Below are 23,681 nucleotides of genomic sequence, written 5' to 3'. Positions count from 1 at the left end.
TCACTCACTCTGTACTACTCTCTCTCACTCACTCTGTACTACTCTCTCTCACTCACTCTGTACTACTCTCTCTCACTCACTCTGTACTACTCTCTCTCACTCACTCTGTACTACTCTCTCTCACTCACTCTGTACTACTCTCTCACTCACTCTGTACTACTCTCTCTCACTCACTCTGTACTACTCTCACTCACTCACTCTGTACTACTCTCACTCACTCACTCTGTACTACTCTCACTCACTCTGTGCTACTCTCTCACTCACTCTGTACTACTCTCTCACTCACTCTGTGCTACTCTTTCTCACTCACTCTGTGCTACTCTCTCTCACTCACTCTGTACTACTCTCTCACTCACTCTGTACTACTCTCACTCACTCTGTGCTACTCTCACTCACTCACTCTGTACTACTCTCACTCACTCTGTGCTACTCTCTCTCACTCACTCTGTGCTACTCTCTCTCACTCACTCTGTACTACTCTCTCTCACTCACTCTGTACTACTCTCACTCACTCTGTGCTACTCTCACTCACTCTGTGCTACTCTCTCTCACTCACTCTGTAATACTACTCTCTCACTCACTCTGTACTACTACTCTCTCACTCACTCTACTACTCTCTCTCACTCACTCTGTACTACTCTCTCTCTCTCACTCTGTACTACTCTCTCTCTTTCACTCAGTACTACTCTCTCACTCACTCTGTGCTACTCTCTCTCGCTCACTCTGCTACTCTCTCACTCACTCTGTGCTACTCTCTCACTCACTCACTCTGTACTACTCTCTCTCACTCACTCTGTACGACTCTCTCACTCACTCTGTACTACTCTCTCACTCACTCTGTACTACTCTCTCACTCTGTACTACTTTCTCACTCACTCTGTGCTACTCTCTCACTCTGTACTACTCTCTCACTCACTCTGTGCTACTCTCTCTCATTCACTCTGTCTCTGTGCTGCTCTCTTTGTCACTCTTTCCCTCGCTCTCTGCGACACTCTGTCACTCTGATATTTTTACAACTAATATATATAAGGGTTCAAAGATAACGAGAGAAACTCACCATGTTTATTAATTTGTTTCTGGGTGTTGTTCCCATAGTGTCCTGGAGATTAACCTTCAATTCCTGGAGACTGCAGGATAATCCTGGAGGGTGGGCAATGCTAGTGAGGCCTACCGCTCAGGCTTAGGGGTTTGGATTTGGGGTTCTCGTCTGTTTGGATTTGGGGTTCTCGTCTGTTTGGATATGGGGTTCTCGTCTGTTTGGATTTGGGGTTCTCGTCTGTTTGGATTTGGGGTTCTCGTCTGTTTGGATATGGGGTTCTCGTCTGTTTGGATTTGGGGTTCTCGTCTGTTTTGGCCGAAATGTTTCGAGCCATGAATATATCAAAATGGCCTCCTCCCCTCGGGCATGGACTAAAACACAATCTCTTCAACCTTTCCAGAGCGGCCCCGCATCAACCTCCCACGCAGCCTGCGGCAGACGTTGGTGAAGACGGTGGGCGAGACGGTCAACATTCGGATCCCGTTCCAGGTGAGGAGGCCTCGACTGTCGAAATCTACTGCCAGCAAACGACAATGACCACACATAGTCCCATTCCCCCGCCCTGTGTCCTCTCTCTGTCTCTGAAAGAGCTCTCTTTCAGAGAGGGGGACCGGGAAAGGGATTGGGAATGGCCGGTCCCCGACGGTCGAACTGCAGCAGGAGCTGGCACTGAGCTCTGCTACAGCTCTGAAAGTGGCAGGTGGGTGACTGGGGTGGGGTGGGGTGGGGGGAGAGGGGAGGGGGAGTTGCGTCCGGGACGTGTTAGGTGGCACGTCCCTGGTAAGTGAGTTGGCACTGTGCCCAGCGTGGGTTTGTATTCCTGGCCGGGACCCTGCATAAAGACAGCTCTCCGGGGCGGGGGTGGGTGGGCTGGTTAAAGGGAGCAGGCAGAAGGGGCTGATGTGGCCTGCGATCAGTCAATGAGCACAGACGGCCAGCTGCTGAGGGCCTGGAATGTCACACACTCCCAACAAACACCAGGGGATATATTCAACCCAGGACTGAGTGATCCTCACTTCAACACAGAGCAACACCAGTCCTGATTCCTCAATGGGGGGGACCTGGGAACAGGGGGGACAGGGGCTCACATCAACCTTTCACTCCCGCAGTCCACAGCCTTCAGTGAGGCTTCATTGCACTGTCGGAGGGTCAGTACTGAGGGAGCGCTGCCCTGTCGGAGGGTCAGTCCTGAGGGAGCGCTGCACTGTCGGAGGGTCAGTCCTGAGGGAGCGCTGCACTGTCGGAGGGTCAGTACTGGGGGAGCGCTGCGGTGTCGGAGGGTCAGTACTGAGGGAGAGCTGCACTGTCGGAGGGTCAGTACCGAGGGAGCGCTGCACTGTCGGAGGGTCAGTACTGAGGGAGCGCTGCACTGTCGGAGGGTCAGTACCGAGGGAGCGCTGCACTGTCGGAGGGTCAGTACTGAGGGAGAGCTGCACTGTCGGAGGGTCAGTACCGAGGGAGTGCTGCACTGTCGGAGGGTCAGTACCGAGGGAGCGCTGCACTGTCGGAGGGTCAGTACCGAGGGAGCGCTGCACTGTCGGAGGGTCAGTACTGAGGGAGCGCTGCACTGTCGGAGGGTCAGTACTGAGGGAGCGCTGCACTGTCGGAGGGTCAGTACTGAGGGAGCGCTGCACTGTCGGAGGGTCAGGACTGAGGGAGCGCTGCATTGTCGGAGGGTCAGCACTGAGGGAGCGCTGCACTGTCGGAGGGTCAGTACTGAGGGAGCGCTGCACTGTCGGAGTGGCTGCATTTTGGATGAGACATTAAACCTCGTTCCCCCCTGCCCTCTCAGGGTGTAAAAGATCCCATGACACTATTTTGAAGATGAGGAGGGGAGTTCTCCCCAGTGTCCCGGCCAATATTTATCCCTCAATTATGATCACCAAACGAGATGATCTGGTCATTATCTTCTTGCTGTTTGTGGGATCTTGCTGTGTGTAAATTGTGTGCCACGTTCCCTACATTACCCCTCTGCCCCTCTCCCTTCGTGGAGTGAGAGCCTGACTTCCCCATCGTCACTGCCTGCCTCCCGTGTGTTCGTTGGGAACTCTCGGCTCCCGCTGCTGACACTCGCCGACAGTAACATGTCCCCTCTTCCACCGTGCAGGGCAAGCCCAGGCCAAAGGTCACATGGCGAAAGGACGATCAGCCCCTGGAGGTGAAGACCATCAATATCCGCAACAGTGACACAGACACCATCTTCTTCATCCGCCAGGCCGAGCGTCCCCACTCAGGGACTTATCAAATCGAGGTGGATATTGAGAATACCCAGGACACAGCCACAATCCACATCCAGATCGTAGGTAAGAGATGGTCAGAACTACCTGCACCCAGCACTGCATCTCCCTCGACTCTGTCCCATCAAACACTCCCAGGGCAGGTACAGCACGGGTTAGATACAGAGTAAAGCTCCCTCTACACTGTCCCATCAAACACTCCCAGGGCAGGTACAGCACGGGTTAGATACAGAGTAAAGCTCCCTCTACACTGTCCCATCAAACACTCCCGGGGCAGGTACAGCACGGGTCAGATACAGAGTAAAGCTCCCTCCACACTGTCCCATCAAACCCTCCCAGGGCAGGTACAGCACGGGTTAGATACAGAGTAAAGCTCCCTCCACACTGTCCCATCAAACCCTCCCAGGGCAGGTACAGGGTTAGATACAGAGTAAAGCTCCCTCTACACTGTCCCATCAAACACTCCCAGGGCAGGTACAGCACGGGTTAGATACAGAGTAAAGCTCCCTCCACACTGTCCCATCAAACCCTCCCAGGGCAGGTACAGGGTTAGATACAGAGTAAAGCTCCCTCTACACTGTCCCATCAAACACTCCCAGGGCAGGTACAGGGTTAGATACAGAGTAAAGCTCCCTCTACACTGTCCCATCAAACACTCCCAGGGCAGGTACAGCATGGGTTAGATACAGAGTAAAGCTCCCTCTACACTGTCTCATCAAACACTCCCGGGGCAGGTACAGCACGGGTTAGATACAGAGTAAAGCTCCCTCTGCACTGTCCCATCAAACACTCCCAGGGCAGGTACAGCACGGGTTAGATACAGAGTAAAGCTCCCTCTGCACTGCCCCATCAAACACTCCCAGGGCAGGTACAGCACGGGTTAGATGCAGAGTAAAGCTCCCTCCACACTGTCCCATCAAACACTCCCAGGGCAGGTACAGCACGGGTTAGATGCAGAGTAAAGCTCCCTCCACACTGTCCCATCAAACACTCCCAGGGCAGGTACAGCATGGGTTAGATACAGAGTAAAGCTCCCTCTACACTGTCTCATCAAACACTCCCAGGGCAGGTACAGCACGGGTTAGATGCAGAGTAAAGCTCCCTCCACACTGTCCCATCAAACACTCCCGGGGCAGGTACAGCACGGGTTAGATACAGAGTAAAGCTCCCTCTGCACTGTCCCATCAAACACTCCCAGGGCAGGTACAGCACGGGTTAGATACAGAGTAAAGCTCCCTCTGCACTGCCCCATCAAACACTCCCAGGGCAGGTACAGCACGGGTTAGATACAGAGTAAAGCTCCCTCCACACTGTCCCATCAAACACTCCCAGGGCAGGTACAGCACGGGTTAGATACAGAGTAAAGCTCCCTCCACACTGTCCCATCAAACACTCCCGGGGCAGGTACAACACAGGTTAGATACAGAGTAAAGCTCCCTCGACACTGTCCCATCAAACACTCCCAGGACAGGTACAGCACGGGTTAGATACAGAGTAAAGCTCCCTCTACACTGTCCCATCAAACACTCCCAGGGCCGGTACAGCACGGGTTAGATACAGAGTAAAGCTCCCTCTACACTGTCCCATCAAACACTCCCAGGGCAGGTATAGCACGGGTTAGATACAGAGTAAAGCTCCCTCCACACTGTCCCATCAAACACTCCCAGGGCAGGTACAGCACGGGTTAGATACAGAGTAAAGCTCCCTCTACACTGTCCCATCAAACACTCCCAGGGCAGGTACAGCACGGGTTAGATACAGAGTAAAGCTCCCTCTACACTGTCCCATCAAACACTCCCAGGGCAGGTATAGCACGGGTTAGATACAGAGTAAAGCTCCCTCCACACTGTCCCATCAAACACTCCCAGGGCAGGTACAGCACGGGTTAGATACAGAGTAAAGCTCCCTCTACACTGTCCCATCAAACACTCCCAGGGCAGGTACAGCACGGGTTAGATACAGAGTAAAGCTCCCTCTACACTGTCCCATCAAACACTCCCAGGGCAGGTACAGCACGGGTTAGATACAGAGTAAAGCTCCCTCTACACTGTCCCATCAAACACTCCCAGGGCAGGTACAGCACGGGTTAGATACAGAGTAAAGCTCCCTCTACACTGTCCCATCAAACACTCCCAGGGCAGGGACAGCACGGGTTAGATACAGAGTAAAGCTCCCTCCACACTGTCCCATCAAACACTCCCAGGGCAGGTACAGCACGGGTTAGATACAGAGTAAAGCTCCCTCTACACTGTCCCATCAAACACTCCCAGGGCAGGGACAGCACGGGTTAGATACAGAGTAAAGCTCCCTCTACACTGTCCCATCAAACACTCCCGGGGCAGGTACAGCACGGGTTAGATACAGAGTAAAGCTCCCTCTACACTGTCCCATCAAACACTCCCAGGGCAGGTACAGCACGGGTTAGATACAGAGTAAAGCTCCCTCTACACTGTCCCATCAAACACTCCGAGGGCAGGTATAGCACGGGTTAGATACAGAGTAAAGCTCCCTCTGCACTGTCCCATCAAACACTCCCAGGGCAGGTACAGCACGGGTTAGATACAGAGTAAAGCTTCCTCTACACTGTCCCATCAAACACTCCCAGGGCAGGTATAGCACGGGTTAGATACAGAGTAAAGCTCCCTCCACACTGTCCCATCAAACACTCCCGGGGCAGGTACAGCACGGGTTAGATACAGAGTAAAGCTCCCTCCACACTGTCCCATCAAACGCTCCCAGGGCAGGTACAGCACGGGTGAGATACAGAGTGAAGCTCCCTCTACACTGTCCCATCAAACACTCCCAGGGCAGGTACAGCACGGGTTAGATACAGAGTAAAGCTCCCTCTACACTGTCCCATCAAACACTCCCGGGGCAGGTACAACACAGGTTAGATACAGAGTAAAGCTCCCTCTACACTGTCCCATCAAACACTCCCAGGGCAGGTACAGCACGGGTTAGATACAGAGTAAAGCTCCCTCGACACTGTCCCATCAAACACTCCCAGGACAGGTACAGCACGGGTTAGATACAGAGTAAAGCTCCCTCTACACTGTCCCATCAAACACTCCCACGGCCGGTACAGCACGGGTTAGATACAGAGTAAAGCTCCCTCTACACTGTCCCATCAAACACTCCCAGGGCAGGTATAGCACGGGTTAGATACAGAGTAAAGCTCCCTCCACACTGTCCCATCAAACACTCCCAGGGCAGGTACAGCACGGGTTCGATACAGAGTAAAGCTCCCTCCACACTGTCCCATCAAACACTCCCAGGGCAGGTACAGCACGGGTTAGATACAGAGTAAAGCTCCCTCTACACTGTCCCATCAAACACTCCCGGGGCAGGTACAGCACGGGTTAGATACAGAGTAAAGCTCCCTCTACACTGTCCCATCAAACACTCCCAGGGCAGGTACAGCACAGGTTAGATACAGAGTAAAGCTCCCTCTACACTGTCCCATCAAACACTCCCAGGGCAGGTACAGCACGGGTTAGATACAGAGTAAAGCTCCCTCTACACTGTCCCATCAAACACTCCCAGGGCAGGTACAGCACGGGTTAGATACAGAGTAAAGCTCCCTCCACACTGTCCCATCAAACACTCCCGGGGCAGGTACAGCACGGGTGAGATACAGAGTAAAGCTCCCTCTACACTGTCCCATCAAACACTCCCAGGGTAGGTACAGCACGGGTTAGATACAGAGTAAAGCTTCCTCTACACTTTCCCATCAAACACTCCCAGGGCAGGTACAGCACGGGTTAGATACAGAGTAAAGCTCCCTCTACACTGTCCCATCAAACACTCCCGGGGCAGGTACAGCACGGGTTAGATACAGAGTAAAGCTCCCTCTACACTGTCCCATCAAACACTCCCAGGGCAGGTACAGCACGGGTTAGATACAGAGTAAAGCTCCCTCCACACTGTCCCATCAAACACTCCCAGGGCAGGTACAGCACGGGTTAGATACAGAGTAAAGCTCCCTCTACACTGTCCCATCAAACACTCCCAGGGCAGGTACAGCACGGGTTCGATACAGAGTAAAGCTCCCTCTGCACTGTCCCATCAAACACTCCCAGGGCAGGTACAGCACGGGTTAGATACAGAGTAAAGCTCCCTCCACACTGTCCCATCAAACACTCCCGGGGCAGGTACAGCACGGGTTAGATACAGAGTAAAGCTCCCTCCACACTGTCCCATCAAACACTCCCAGGGCAGGTACAGCACGGGTTAGATACAGAGTAAAGCTCCCTCTACACTGTCCCATCAAACACTCCCGGGGCAGGTACAGCACGGGTTAGATACAGAGTAAAGCTCCCTCTACACAGTCCCATCAAACACTCCCAGGGCAGGTACAACACAGGTTAGATACAGAGTAAAGCTCCCTCTACACTGTCCCATCAAACACTCCCAGGGCAGGTACAGCACGGGTTAGATACAGAGTAAAGCTCCCTCTACACTGTCCCATCAAACACTCCCAGGGCAGGTACAGCACGGGTTAGATACAGAGTAAAGCTCCCTCCACACTGTCCCATCAAACACTCCCAGGGCAGGTACAGCACGGGTTAGATACAGAGTAAAGCTCCCTCCACACTGTCCCATCAAACACTCCCGGGGCAGGTACAGCACGGGTTAGATACAGAGTAAAGCTCCCTCTGCACTGTCCCATCAAACACTCCCAGGGCAGGTACAGCACGGGTTAGATACAGAGTAAAGCTCCCTCTACACTGTCCCATCAAACACTCCCAGGGCAGGTACAGCACGGGTTAGATACAGAGTAAAGCTCCCTCCACACTGTCCCATCAAACACTCCCGGGGCAGGTACAGCACGGGTTAGATACAGAGTAAAGCTCCCTCCACACTGTCCCATCAAACACTCCCAGGGCAGGTACAGCACGGGTTAGATACAGAGTAAAGCTCCCTCCACACTGTCCCATCAAACACTCCCAGGGCAGGTACAGCACGGGTTAGATACAGAGTAAAGCTCCCTCCACACTGTCCCATCAAACACTCCCGGGGCAGGTACAGCACGGGTTAGATACAGAGTAAAGCTCCCTCTACACTGTCCCATCAAACAATCCCAGGGCAGGTATAGCACGGGTTAGATACAGAGTAAAGCTCCCTCCACACTGTCCCATCAAACACTCCCAGGGCAGGTATAGCACGGGTTAGATACAGAGTAAAGCTCCCTCCACACTGTCCCATCAAACACTCCCAGGACAGGTATAGCACGGGTTAGATACAGAGTAAAGCTCCCTCTACACTGTCCCATCAAACACTCCCAGGGCAGGTACAGCACGGGTTAGATACAGAGTAAAGCTCCCTCTACACTGTCCCATCAAACACTCCCAGGGCAGGTACAGCACGGGTTAGATACAGAGTAAAGCTCCCTCTACACTGTCCCATCAAACACTCCCAGGGCAGGTACAGCACGGGTTAGATACAGAGTAAAGCTCCCTCTACACTGTCCCATCAAACACTCCCAGGGCAGGTACAGCACGGGTTAGATACAGAGTAAAGCTCCCTCTACACTGTCCCATCAAACACTCCCAGGGCAGGTACAGCATGGGTTAGATACAGAGTAAAGCTCCCTCTACACTGTCCCATCAAACACTCCCAGGACAGGTATAGCACGGGTTAGATACAGAGTAAAGCTCCCTCTACACTGTCCCATCAAACACTCCCAGGGCAGGTACAGCACGGGTTAGATACAGAGTAAAGCTCCCTCTACACTGTCCCATCAAACACTCCCAGGGCAGGTACAGCACGGGTTAGATACAGAGTAAAGCTCCCTCTACACTGTCCCATCAAACACTCCCAGGGCAGGTACAGCACGGGTTAGATACAGAGTAAAGCTCCCTCTACACTGTCCCATCAAACACTCCCAGGGCAGGTACAGCACGGGTTAGATACAGAGTAAAGCTCTTCCTGCCCCAGTGTTGGTCAGTTTTCCGATAGTCACACTCCTCACTCATTTCTCCCCCCCCACCTTGTACCTCTCCATTTCCATTACCCACTGATCCTCACCCTCCACTGTTTCCTCCCCTGCAGACAAGCCAGGGCCCCCATTGAATGTGAAGGTTGAGGAGGTGTGGGGTTTGAATGCGGCCCTGGCCTGGCAGCCTCCCAAAGACAATGGCAACTGCGAAATCACCGGATACACCATCCAGAAGGCCGACAAGAAGACCATGGTAAGAATGGACCGGATCGTTCTGGAACGAATGCAGACTGTGAGCTGCCCATCCGCTGGCCCTCTTGCCCTCTGTCCATTGCCTCTCCAGGTGCCAGCCTCTGGATGGGCATCTGCTTGTGTACAGTGACAGGCCCCACCAGCACCGTCACACTGGACGGGCACTGACCCATCACATGACACACACCCCCACCAGCCCGTTGTCCCGGGCACAGCTCCCCCACTCCCTGGGGACCCCTGTCCCCCACCCCCCCCCGGGGGGTCCCATTCACCCACTCCCAGAGTACCACTCTCCCCACGGGGTCAGTATTGGGGTCTGTGTGTACCCGGGTCGGGCGGGGTCAGTGTTGGGGTCTGTGTGTACCCGGGTCGGGCGGGGTCAGTGTTGGGGTCTCTGTGTGTACCCGGGTCGGGTGGGGTCAGTGTTGGGGTCTGTGTGTACCCGGGTCGGGTGGGGTCAGTGTTGGGGTCTCTGTGTGTACCCGGGTCGGGCGGGGTCAGTGTTGGGGTCTGTGTGTACCCGGGTCGGGTGGGGTCAGTGTTGGGGTCTGTGTGTACCCGGGTCGGGTGGGGTCAGTGTTGGGGTCTCTGTGTGTACCCGGGTCGGGTGGGGTCAGTGTTGGGGTCTGTGTGTACCCGGGTCGGGTGGGGTCAGTGTTGGGGTCTGTGTGTGTACCCGGGTCGGGTGGGGTCAGTGTTGGGGTCTCTCTGTGTACCCGGGTCGGGTGGGGTCGGTGTTGGGGTCTGTGTGTGTACCCGGGTCGGGCGGGGTCAGTGTTGGGGTCTGTGTGTACCCGGGTCGGGCGGGGTCAGTGTTGGGGTCTGTGTGTACCCGGGTCGGGCGGGGTCAGTGTTGGGGTCTCTGTGTGTACCCGGGTCGGGTCGGGTCGGTGTTGGGGTCTCTCTGTGTACCCGGGTCGGGTGGGGTCAGTGTTGGGGTCTGTGTGTGTACCCGGGTCGGGTGGGGTCGGTGTTGGGGTCTCTCTGTGTACCCGGGTCGGGTGAGGTCAGTGTTGGGGTCTGTGTGTGTACCCGGGTCGGGTGGGGTCGGTGTTGGGGTCTCTCTGTGTACCCGGGTCGGGTGAGGTCAGTGTTGGGGTCTGTGTGTGTACCCGGGTCGGGTGGGGTCGGTGTTGGGGTCTCTCTGTGTACCCGGGTCGGGTGGGGTCGGTGTTGGGGTCTCTCTGTGTACCCGGGTCGGGTGAGGTCAGTGTTGGGGTCTGTGTGTGTACCCGGGTCGGGCGGGGTCGGTGTTGGGGTGCAGCATGATGTACTCTGGGGGGAATGTACTCGCTCTCTCAGGTTCTGTCTGGAAACTCTGTCGGTTTTACAAATACTTGGACACATCATTCTTTTACTCTCTGACTCTCTCTCTCTCCTCACTGTTTCCCTCTTTCCCTGTTACTCCCTGTGCACCATCTCTCTCTGACCCCTCACTCTTTCCATTTCATTCCCCTCCCCCTCCCCTCTCTATCTTCCCTCTTTCCCTCCCTCCCTCTCCACTCCGCCTTCCCCCTCCTCTCCACCCTCTCCACGACCCCTCCTCCACCCCCTCCTCTCTGTCCTCCTCTCTCCCCCCTCCCCCTCCCTGCCCCCTCCCCGCCCCTGCCCCCCCCCTGCCCCCTCTCCCCCCCCCCGCCCGGGGCTCCAGGAGTGGTTCACGGTCTATGAACACTACCGTCGGTGTCAGTGCTGTGTGTCAGACCTGGTCATGGGGAACGAGTATTTCTTCCGGGTCTTCACTGAGAACATGTGCGGCCTGAGTCAGCACGCTGGTCAATCCAAGGACAGCGTCTACATCCAGAAGACAGGTAAGCCGGCCTTGGAGAGCACACGGATGAGGCCATACCAACGTCCAGACAGAGCTCCCTGGCTCATCTCCCCCCTCTCCCAAACACAGGGGTCTCTGACAGTGATCAGGGGCAGGAGCCCTGGCTGATTCCCCCCTCTCTCTAACACAGGGGTCTCTGACAGTGATCAGGGGCAGGAGCCCTGGCTCATCTCCCCTCTCCCAAACACGGGGGTCTCTGACAGTGATCAGGGGCAGGAGCCCTGGCTGATTCCCCCCTCTCCCAAACACGGGGGTCTCTGACAGTGATCAGGGGCAGGAGCCCTGGCTCATCTCCCCCCTCTCCCAAACACAGGGGTCTCTGACAGTGATCAGGGGCAGGAGCCCTGGCTGATTCCCCCCTCTCCCAAACACGGGGGTCTCTGACAGTGATCAGGGGCAGGAGCCCTGGCTCATCTCCCCCCTCTCCCAAACACGGGGGTCTCTGACAGTGATCAGGGGCAGGAGCCCTGGCTCATCTCCCCCCTCTCCCAAACACAGGGGTCTCTGACAGTGATCAGGGGCAGGAGCCCTGGCTGATTCCCCCCTCTCCCAAACACGGGGGTCTCTGACAGTGATCAGGGGCAGGAGCCCTGGCTGATTCCCCCCTCTCCCAAACACGGGGGTCTCTGACAGTGATCAGGGGCAGGAGCCCTGGCTGATTCCCCCCTCTCCCAAACACAGGGGTCTCTGACAGTGATCAGGGGCAGGAGCCCTGGCTGATTCCCCCCTCTCCCAAACACAGGGGTCTCTGACAGTGATCAGGGGCAGGAGCCCTGGCTGATTCCCCACTATCCCAAACACGGGGGTCTCTGACAGTGATCAGGGGCAGGAGCCCTGGCTGATTCCCCCCTCTCCCAAACACGGGGGTCTCTGACAGTGATCAGGGGCAGGAGCCCTGGCTGATTCCCCCCTCTCTCTAACACAGGGGTCTCTGACAGTGATCAGGGGCAGGAGCCCTGGCTGATTCCCCCCTCTCCCAAACACGGGGGTCTCTGACAGTGATCAGGGGCAGGAGCCCTGGCTGATTCCCCCCTCTCCCAAACACGGGGGTCTCTGACAGTGATCAGGGGCAGGAGCCCTGGCTGATTCCCCCCTCTCCCAAACACAGGGGTCTCTGACAGTGATCAGGGGCAGGAGCCCTGGCTCATCTCCCCCCTCTCCCAAACACGGGGGTCTCTGACAGTGATCAGGGGCAGGAGCCCTGGCTGATTCCCCCCTCTCTCTAACACAGGGGTCTCTGACAGTGATCAGGGGCAGGAGCCCTGGCTGATTCCCCCCTCTCCCAAACACGGGGGTCTCTGACAGTGATCAGGGGCAGGAGCCCTGGCTGATTCCCCCCTCTCCCAAACACAGGGGTCTCTGACAGTGATCAGGGGCAGGAGCCCTGGCTGATTCCCCCCTCTCTCTAACACAGGGGTCTCTGACAGTGATCAGGGGCAGGAGCCCTGGCTGATTCCCCCCTCTCCCAAACACGGGGGTCTCTGACAGTGATCAGGGGCAGGAGCCCTGGCTGATTCCCCCCTCTCTCTAACACAGGGGTCTCTGACAGTGATCAGGGGCAGGAGCCCTGGCTGATTCCCCCCTCTCTCTAACACAGGGGTCTCTGACAGTGATCAGGGGCAGGAGCCCTGGCTGATTCCCCCCTCTCCCAAACACAGGGGTCTCTGACAGTGATCAGGGGCAGGAGCCCTGGCTGATTCCCCACTATCCCAAACACGGGGGTCTCTGACAGTGATCAGGGGCAGGAGCCCTGGCTGATTCCCCCCTCTCCCAAACACGGGGGTCTCTGACAGTGATCAGGGGCAGGAGCCCTGGCTGATTCCCCCCTCTCTCTAACACAGGGGTCTCTGACAGTGATCAGGGGCAGGAGCCCTGGCTGATTCCCCCCTCTCCCAAACACAGGGGTCTCTGACAGTGATCAGGGGCAGGAGCCCTGGCTCATCTCCCCCCTCTCCCAAACACGGGGGTCTCTGACAGTGATCAGGGGCAGGAGCCCTGGCTGATTCCCCCCTCTCCCAAACACGGGGGTCTCTGACAGTGATCAGGGGCAGGAGCCCTGGCTGATTCCCCCCTCTCCCAAACACAGGGGTCTCTGACAGTGATCAGGGGCAGGAGCCCTGGCTGATCTCCCCCCTCTCCCAAACACAGGGGTCTCTGACAGTGATCAGGGGCAGGAGCCCTGGCTCATCTCCCCCCTCTCTCTAACACAGGGGTCTCTGACAGTGATCAGGGGCAGGAGCCCTGGCTGATTCCCCCCTCTCCCAAACACGGGGGTCTCTGACAGTGATCAGGGGCAGGAGCCCTGGCTGATTTCCCCCCTCTCCCAAACACAGGGGTCTCTGACAGTGATCAGGGGCAGGAGCCCTGGCTGATTTCCCCCCTCTCCCAAACACGGGGGTCTCTGACAGTGATCAGGGGCAGGAGCCCTGGCTCATCTCCCCCCTCTCTCTAACACAGGGGTCTCTGACAGTGATCAGGGGCAGGAGCCCTGGCTGATTCCCCCCTCTCCCAAACACGGGGGTCTCTGACAGTGATCAGGGGCAGGAGCCCTGGTTGATTCCCCCCTCTCCCAAACATGGGGGTCTCTGACAGTGATCAGGGGCAGGAGCCCTGGCTGATTCCCCCCTCTCCCAAACACGGGGGTCTCTGACAGTGATCAGGGGCAGGAGCCCTGGCTCATCTCCCCCCTCTCCCAAACACAGGGGTCTCTGACAGTGATCAGGGGCAGGAGCCCTGGCTCATCTCCCCCCTCTCCCAAACATGGGGGTCTCTGACAGTGATCAGGGGCAGGAGCCCTGGCTGATTCCCCCCTCTCCCAAACACGGGGGTCTCTGACAGTGATCAGGGGCAGGAGCCCTGGCTCATCTCCCCCCTCTCCCAAACACAGGGGTCTCTGACAGTGATCAGGGGCAGGAGCCCTGGCTGATTCCCCCCTCTCTCTAACACGGGGGTCTCTGACAGTGATCAGGGGCAGGAGCCCTGGCTCATCTCCCCCCTCTCCCAAACACGGGGGTCTCTGACAGTGATCAGGGGCAGGAGCCCTGGCTCATCTCCCCCCTCTCCCAAACACAGGGGTCTCTGACAGTGATCAGGGGCAGGAGCCCTGGCTGATTCCCCCCTCTCCCAAACACGGGGGTCTCTGACAGTGATCAGGGGCAGGAGCCCTGGCTGATTCCCCCCTCTCCCAAACACAGGGGTCTCTGACAGTGATCAGGGGCAGGAGCCCTGGCTCATCTCCCCCCTCTCCCAAACACGGGGGTCTCTGACAGTGATCAGGGGCAGGAGCCCTGTCTCATCTCCCCCCTCTCCCAAACACAGGGGTCTCTGACAGTGATCAGGGGCAGGAGCCCTGGCTGATTCCCCCCTCTCCCAAACACGGGGGTCTCTGACAGTGATCAGGGGCAGGAGCCCTGGCTGATTCCCCCCTCTCCCAAACACAGGGGTCTCTGACAGTGATCAGGGGCAGGAGCCCTGGCTCATCTCCCCCCTCTCCCAAACACGGGGGTCTCTGACAGTGATCAGGGGCAGGAGCCCTGTCTCATCTCCCCCCTCTCCCAAACACAGGGGTCTCTGACAGTGATCAGGGGCAGGAGCCCTGGCTGATTCCCCCCTCTCTCTAACACAGGGGTCTCTGACAGTGATCAGGGGCAGGAGCCCTGGCTGATTCCCCCCTCTCCCAAACACGGGGGTCTCTGACAGTGATCAGGGGCAGGAGCCCTGGCTGATTCTCCCCTCTCCCAAACACGGGGGTCTCTGACAGTGATCAGGGGCAGGAGCCCTGGCTGATCTCCCCCCTCTCTCTAACACAGGGGTCTCTGACAGTGATCAGGGGCAGGAGCCCTGGCTGATTCCCCCCTCTCTCTAACACAGGGGTCTCTGACAGTGATCAGGGGCAGGAGCCCTGGCTGATTCCCCCCTCTCCCAAACACGGGGGTCTCTGACAGTGATCAGGGGCAGGAGCCCTGGCTGATTCTCCCCTCTCCCTAACACAGGGGTCTCTGAAGCCAATCGTAGCGCCCCTACCTCTGCCTGAGCTGATCAGAGCCTCGTGATGGGACCTGCCCAGCGGGGATTTGGTCCAGGTGTGGTCTTCAATGAAGCAGGGTTCGAGGGCCAGTGGGAAATTGGACCACAGCAATCAGACGTAACTCAGTACATTATAAAGTCAAACATGCCGTCCTTATTTGTCCATCTCTATTATAAATTCCAATGTCAGCATTTAGAGTGGGAATTTCCTATGTAAACAAGTCACACTGCAATTACACCCTCCTACCAATGGCGGCAGCGCAGCCATTTTTAAATGCAGATGGGGAAGTCTTGCTCCAGAGGAGAGGTTTGCCAGATCTGTAAAGAGGGGAGTGTGGTGACTCGAGGGTCAGATTCACCTCCCCTCCTCCTGCCTTATCTACGGGTTGAGGAGATTTGTTGGTTTTGGGGGGGTTGGGGGAGGGGGAGGTCTGTGATCACAGGAGGTGAAGGTTCGGAGGTCAACGAGCAAGTCAGGGGGACGTTTGAGCTGGTGTTGAGGGAGTGGGCTCTGCCAGACTCTAACCATGCACTCTTCCTGGTGCCTCTGACAGGGATAGAGTACAAGCCACCCAGTTACAAGCAACACGACTTCTCTGAACCGCCCAAGTTCACTCGCCCGCTGGTGAATCGCTCCGTGATTTGTGGGTACAACGCCACTCTCAGCTGTGCCCTGCGAGGGATCCCCAAGGTAAGAGTTCAGAATCAGTGTGGAGAGACTCTTCTCAGTGAGAGAATTATAATCACAAGTGCTACTAATCCCTCTCTCTCCATCTTTGTCTCTTTCTGTCTCTCCCCCTCTATCCCTCTCTCTATGTCTCTGTCTCTCTCTCTCTCCCTGTCTCTCCCCCTCTATCCCTCTCTCTATGTCTCTGTCTCTCTCTTTCCCTCTCTCTCCCTGTCTCTATCTCCGCTCTCTGTATCTGTCTCTCTCTCTCTCTGTCTGTCTCCCCCTCTATCCCTCTCTCTATGTCTCTCCCTGTCTCTCTATCTCCGCTCTCTGTATCTCTCTCTCTCTCTCTGTCTCCCCCTCTATCCCTCTCTCTATGTCTCTGTCTCTCTCTTTCCCTCTCTCTGTATCTGTTTCTCTCTGTCTCCCCCTCTATCCCTCTCTCTATGTCTCTGTCTCTCTCTATCCCACTCTCTGCATCTGTCTCTCTCTGTCTCTCCCCCTCTCTATGCCTTTGTCTTGTTCTCTCTCTATCTTTCTCTCCCCCTGTCTTTCTCTCTCTGTATCTGTATCTCGCTCTCTCTGTGCCTGTCTCCCTCTCTCTGTGTCTCTGTCTATCTCTCTCTCTCTCTCCCCCTCCCTGTCTCTCTCTCTCTTTCTCTGTCTCTTCCTCGCTCTCTTTCTGTACGTGTCTCCCTCTTTCTGTATCTCTGTCTATCTCTCTATCTCTGTATCTGTCCCTCTCTCTCCCTCTCTCTCTCCCTCCCTCCTTCTCTCTCCCACTCCCTCCCTCCTTCTCTCTCCCACTCCCTCCCCCTCTCTCTCTCTCCCTCCCCCCTCCCTCCCCTCTCTCTCTCCCCCCTCCCTCCCCTCTCTCTCCCTCCCCCCTCCCTCCCCTCTCTCTCTCCCTCCCCCCTCCCTCCCCTCTCTCTCTCCCTCCCCCCTCCCTCCCCTCTCTCTCTCCCTCCCCCCTCCCTCCCCTCTCTCTCTCTCTCTCTCCCTCCCCCCTCCCTCCCCCCTCCCTCCCCTCTCACTCTCCCTCCCCCCTCCCTCCCACTCCCCCTCTCTCCCTCCCCCTCTCCCTCCCACTCCCCTTCTCTCCCTCCCCTCTCCCTCCCCCCCTCTCCCTCCCTCTCTCTCCTCTCTCCCTCCCCCCTCTCTCCCTCCCCCCCTCTCTCCCTCCCCCCCTCCCTCTCTCCCTCCCCCCTCTCTCCCTCCCCCCTCTCTCCCTCCCCCCTCTCTCCCTCCCCCCTCTCTCCCTCCCCCCTCTCTCTCTCCTCCCTCTCTCTCTCCTCCCTCCCCCTCTCTCTCCCTCCCCCCTCCCTCTCTCCTCCCTCTCCCTCCCCCCTCCCCCCTCCCTCTCTCCTCCCTCCCCCTCTCTCTCCTCACTCCCTCCCCCCTCCCTCTCTCCTCTCTCCCTCCCCCCTGCCCCCTCCCTCTCTCCTCTCTCCCTCCCCCCTGCCCCCTCTCTCTCTCCTCCCTCCCCCCTGCCCCCTCTCTCTCTCCTCTCTCTCTCTCTCCTCTCTCCCTCCCCCTCTCTCTCTCTCCTCTCTCTCTCTCCTCTCTCTCTCTCTCCTCTCTCCCTCCCCCCTCTCTCTCTCTCCTCTCTCCCTCCCCCCTCTCTCTCTCTCCTCTCTCCCTCCCCCCTCTCTCTCTCCTCTCTCCCTACCCCCTCTCTCTCTCCCCCTCTCCCCCTCTCTCCCCCTCTCTCCCTCTCTCTCCCCCTCTCCCTCTCCCTCTCTCTCCTCTCTCCTCTCTCCCTCCCCCCTCTCTCTCCCCCTCTCCCCCTCTCCCCCTCTCCCTCTCCCCCTCTCCCCCTCTCCCTCTCCCCCTCTCCCTCTCCCCCTCTCCCCCCCCAGCCCAAGGTGTTATGGTACAAGAATCGGATGGACCTGTCGAGTGACCCCAGGTACAGGATGTTCAGTAACCAGGGGGTGCTGACGCTGGAGATCAGGAAGCCGTGCCCCTTCGATGCTGGGCTCTACAGTTGCCATGCCGTCAACCAGCTGGGCGAGGCCGAGAGCGAGTGTAGGCTGGAGGTCCGAGGTCAGTGAAAGGTCGCCGGGGAGGAGGGTCCCGTCTCAGCCTCAACTCCACGTGGGGACTAATCCGACTGAAAGGACCTGCATTTCTATAGCACCTTTCACCACCTCGGGACGTCCCAGAGTGCTTCACTGCCAGTGAAATACTCTTTGAAGTTTAGTCCCCGTTATACTGTAGGAAACGCGGCAGCCAATTTGTGCACAGCAAGATCCCACAAGCAGCAATGTGATCATGACCAGATCATGTGTTCAGTGATGTTCGTGGAGGGATAAATATTGACGGGGACACCGGGAAGAACTCTCCTGCTCTTCCAACAGCGGCCATGGGATCTTTTACACCCACCTGAGAAGGCAGACGGGGCCTCGGGTGAACGTCTCATCAGAAAGACAGCAGCTCTGACAATGCGACACTCCCTGACAGTGCAGCACTCCCTCAGCACAGCCCTTAGGGAAGAGTGACCATAATATGATGGAATTCTTCGTTAGGTTTGAAAGTGATGCAGTTCAATCCGAAACTAGGGTCTTAAATCTAAACCAAGGAATCTACGAGGTTTTGAGGCGCACGTTGGCTGTCGTTGATTGGTGAATTACATTAAAAGGCCTGATGGTAGACAGGCAATGGCCAGCATTTAAAGAATTAATACATAATTTGCAACAAATATATATTCCTTTAAGGCACAAAGACCCAACAGGAAAAGTGGTCCAATCATGGCTAACAAGGGAAATTAAAGATAATAATAAATCAAAGGAAGAGGCAGATAAAGTTTCCAGAAAAAGCAGTAAGCCTGAGGATTGGGAGCATTTTAGAATTCAGCAAAGGAGGGCCAGGACATTGATAAAGAGGGAAAATAGAATATGAGAGTAAACTAGCGAGAAATATAAAAACGGACTGTAAAAGCTTCTCTAGGTATGTAAAAAGGAAAAGACTGGTGAAGGCAAATGTGGGTCCCTTACACACAGACGGGAGAGTTTATAACGGGGAATAAGGAAATGGCAGAGAAATTAAACAAATACTTTGTATCTGTCTTCAAGGAAGAAGACACAAAAAAACCTCCCAGAAATACTAGAGAACCAAGGGTCAGGCGAGAATGAGGAACTGAAGGAAATTAGTAAAAAAATAGTACGAGAGAAATGAATGGGACTGAAAGTCGATAAATCCCAAGGACCTGATGATCCACATCCCAGGGATTTGAAAGAGGCGCTACAGAGATAGAGGATGCATTGGTGTCATCTTCCAAAATTCTATAGACTCTGGAACAGTTCCTGCAGATTGGAGGGTGGCAAATGTAACCCCACTATTTAAGAAAGGAGGGAGAGAGAAGAAAACAGGAACTACAGACTGATTAGCCTGACATCAAGTAATAGGGAAAATGCTGGAGTCTATTATAAAGGATGTTGATAACAGGACACTTAGAAAATAATAATAGATCTGGCATCTGAGTCACCATGGATTTATGAAAGGGAAACCATGTTTGACAAACCTATTGGAGTTCTTTGAGGATATAACTAGTAGAATAGATAAGGGGGAACCAGTGGATGTGGTGTATTTGGATTTTCAGAAGGCTTTCGATAAGGTTCCCCACAGGAGGTTGGTGAACAAAGTTAGAGCACATGGGATTGGGGGTAATATACTGGCATGGATTGAGAATTGGTTAACAGACAGAAAACAGAGAGTCGGATAATCGGGTCTTTTTCAGGTTGGCAGACTGTGACTAGTGGGGTACCGCAGGGATCGGTGCTTGGGCCCCAGATATTCACAATATATAGCAATGATTTGGATGAGGGAACCAAATGTAATATTTCCAAGTTTGCTGATGACACAAACTAGGTGGGAATGTGAGTTGTGAGGAGGATGCAAAGAGGCTTCAAGGCGATTTAGACAAGTTGAGTGAGTGGGCAAGAACATGGCAGATGGAATATAATGTGGAAAAATATGAAGTTATCCACTTTGGAAGGAAAAACAGAAATGCAGAGTATTTTTTACATGGTGAGAGATTGGGAAATGTTGATGTTCAAAGGGACCTGGGTGTCCTTGTACACGAGTCACTGAAAGCAAACATGCAGGTGCAGCAAGCAATTAGGAAGGCAAATGGTATGTTGGCCTTTATTACAAGAGGCTTTGAGTACAGGAGTAAAGATGTCTTACTGCAGTTATATTGGGCCTTAGTGAGACCATGATGTGGAGATGCCGGTGATGGACTGGGGTTGACAATTGTAAACAATTTTACAACACCAAGTTATAGTCCAGCAATTTTATTTTAAATTCACAAGCTTTCGGAGGCTACCTCCTTCCTCAGGTGAACGTTCACATTGTTCACCTGAGGAAGGAGGTAGCCTCCGAAAGCTTGTGAATTTAAAATAAAATTGCTGGACTATAACTTAGTGAGACCACACCTGGAGTATTGTGTACAATTTTGGTCTCCTTACCTAAGAAAGGATATACTTGCCATAGAGGGAGTGCAACGAAGGTTCACCAGACTGATTCCTGGGATGGCGGGATTGTTGTATGAGGAGAGATTGAGTAGACTAGGCCTGTATTCTCTAGAGTTTAGAAGAATGAGAGGTGATCTCATTGAAACAGACAAAATTCTTACAGGGGCTCGACAGGGTAGATGCAGGGGAGGATGTTTCCCCTGGCTGGGGAGACTAGAACCAGGGGTCACAGTCTCAGAATAAGGGGTACGCCATTTAGGACTGAGATGAGGGGGAATTTCTTCACTCAGAGGGTGGTGAATCTTTGGAATTCTCTCCCCAGAGGGCTGTGGAGGCTCAGTCATTGAATATATTCAAAACAGAGATCGATAGATTTCCAGATATTAAAGGCATCAAGGGATATGGGGATAGTGCAGGAAAATGGCGTTGAGGTAGAAGATCAGCCATGATCTTGTTGAATGGCGGAGCAGGCTCGAGGGGCCAGATGGCCTACTCCTGATCCTATTTTTTATGTTCTTACGTTCCTCCGACAGTGCAGCACTCCCTCAGTACTGACCCTCCGACAGTGCAGCACTCCCTCAGTACTGACCCTCCGACAGTGCAGCACTCCCTCAGTACTGACCCTCCGACAGTGCAGCACTCCCTCAGTACTGACCCTCCGACAGTGCAGCACTCCCTCAGTACTGACCCTCCGACAGTGCAGCGCTCCCTCAGTACTGACCCTCCGACAGTGCAGCACTCCCTCAGTACTGACCCTCCGACAGTGCAGCACTCCCTCAGTACTGACCCTCCGACAGTGCAGCGCTCCCTCAGTACTGACCCTCTGACAGTGCAGCGCTCCCTCAGTACTGACCCCTCCACAGTGCATCGCTCCCTCAGTACTGACCCTCCGACAGTGCAGCGCTCCCTCAGTACTGACCCTCCGACAGTGCAGCGCTCCCTCAGTACTGACCCTCCGACAGTGCAGCGCTCCCTCAGTACTGACCCTCCGACAGTGCAGCTCTCCCTCAGTACTGACCCTCCGACAGTGCAGCTCTCCCTCAGTACTGACCCTCCGACAGTGCAGCTCTCCCTCAGTACTGACCCTCCGACAGTGCAGCTCTCCCTCAGTACTGACCCTCCGACAGTGCAGCGCTCCCTCAGTACTGACCCTCCGACAGTGCAGCGCTCCCTCAGTACTGACCCTCCGACAGTGCAGCGCTCCCTCAGTACTGACCCCTCCGACAGTGCAGCGCTCCCTCAGTACTGACCCTCCGACAGTGCAGCGCTCCCTCAGTACTGACCCTCCGACAGTGCAGCTCTCCCTCAGTACTGACCCTCCGACAGTGCAGCTCTCCCTCAGTACTGACCCTCCGACAGGGCAGCGCTCCCTCAGTACTGACCCTCCGACAGTGCAGCTCTCCCTCAGTACTGACCCTCCGACAGTGCGGCTCTCCCTCAGTACTGACCCTCCGACAGTGCGGCACTCCCTCAGTACTGACCCTCCGACAGTGCGGCACTCCCTCAGTACTGACCCCTCCGACAGTGCAGCTCTCCCTCAGCACTGACCCTCCGACAGTGCAGCTCTCCCTCAGTACTGACCCTCCGACAGTGCAGCTCTCCCTCGGTACTGACCCTCCGATAGGGCGGCGCTCCCTCGGTACTGACCCTCCGACAGTGCGGCTCTCCCTCGGTACTGACCCTCCGACAGGGCAGCGCTCCCCCAGTACTGACCCTCCGACAGTGCGGCTCTCCCTCAGTACTGACCCTCCGACAGTGCAGCACTCCCTCAGTACTGACCCTCCGACAGTGCGGCTCTCCCTCAGTACTGACCCTCCGACAGTGCGGCTCTCCCTCAGTACTGACCCTCCGACAGTGCGGCACTCCCTCAGTACTGACCCTCCGACAGTGCAGCTCTCCCTCAGTACTGACCCTCCGACAGTGCAGCTCTCCCTCAGTACTGACCCTCCGACAGTGCAGCTCTCCCTCGGTACTGACCCTCCGATAGGGCGGCGCTCCCTCGGTACTGACCCTCCGACAGTGCGGCTCTCCCTCGGTACTGACCCTCCGACAGGGCAGCGCTCCCCCAGTACTGACCCTCTGACAGTGCGGCTCTCCCTCTACTGACCCTCCGACAGTGCGGCACTCCCTCAGTACTGACCCTCCGACAGTGCGGCTCTCCCTCAGTACTGACCCTCCGACAGTGCGGCTCTCCCTCAGTACTGACCCTCCGACAGTGCGGCACTCCCTCAGTACTGACCCTCCGACAGTGCGGCACTCCCTCAGTACTGACCCACCGACAGTGCAGCACTCCCTCAGTACTGACCCTCCGACAGTGCGCCTCTCCCTCAGTACTGACCATCCGACAGTGCAGCACTCCCTCAGTACTGACCCTCCGACAGTGCAGCACTCCCTCAGTACTGACCCTCCGACAGTGCGCCTCTCCCTCAGTACTGACCATCCGACAGTGCAGCACTCCCTCAGTACTGACCCCTCCGACAGTGCAGCACTACCTCAGTACTGACCCTCCGACAGTGCAGCACTCCCTCAGTACTGACCCTCCGACAGTGCAGCACTCCATCAGTACTGACCCTCCGACAGTGCAGCACTCCCTCAGTACTGACCCTCCGACAGTGCAGCACTCCCTCAGTACTGACCCCTCCCGACAGTGCAGCGCTCCCTCAGTACTGACCCTCCGACAGTGCAGCACTCCCTCAGTACTGACCCTCCGACAGTGCAGCACTCCCTCAGTACTGACCCTCCGACAGTGCAGCGCTCCCTCAGTACTGACCCTCCCACAGTGCATCGCTCCCTCAGTACTGACCCTCCGACAGTGCAGCGCTCCCTCAGTAACTGACCCTCCGACAGTGCAGCGCTCCCTCAGTACTGACCCTCCGACAGTGCAGCTCTCCCTCAGTACTGACCCTCCGACAGTGCAGCTCTCCCCAGTACTGACCCTCCGACAGTGCAGCTCTCCCTCAGTACTGACCCTCCGACAGTGCAGCTCTCCCTCAGTACTGACCCCTCCGACAGTGCAGCGCTCCCTCAGTCCTGACCCTCCGACAGTGCAGCGCTCCCTCAGTACTGACCCTCCGACAGTGCAGCACTCCCTCAGTACTGACCCTCCGACAGTGCAGCGCTCCCTCAGTAGTGTATTGGGAGTGTCGGGCGAGATTATGTGCTCAAGGCACTGGAGTGGGAATTGACCCCTCAACCTTCTGACTCAGAGGTGAA

The 23,681-nt window shown here is 56.2% G+C and overlaps 1 pseudogene; it reads left to right on the top strand.

Annotated features, from left to right (window-relative positions):
- LOC137319585 (myosin-binding protein C, cardiac-type-like) overlaps positions 1–18,068 on the top strand; it is a 52,034-nt pseudogene extending 33,966 nt beyond the window's left edge.
- The last annotated feature ends 5,613 nt before the right edge of the window (positions 18,069–23,681 follow it).

This window comes from Heptranchias perlo, unplaced genomic scaffold, assembly GCF_035084215.1.
Source record: "Heptranchias perlo isolate sHepPer1 unplaced genomic scaffold, sHepPer1.hap1 HAP1_SCAFFOLD_870, whole genome shotgun sequence".
Taxonomy (NCBI): Eukaryota; Metazoa; Chordata; class Chondrichthyes; order Hexanchiformes; family Hexanchidae; genus Heptranchias; species Heptranchias perlo.
The sequence above is the reverse complement of the archived record's forward strand: the minus strand, read 5'-3'. Positions and strand labels throughout refer to the sequence as shown.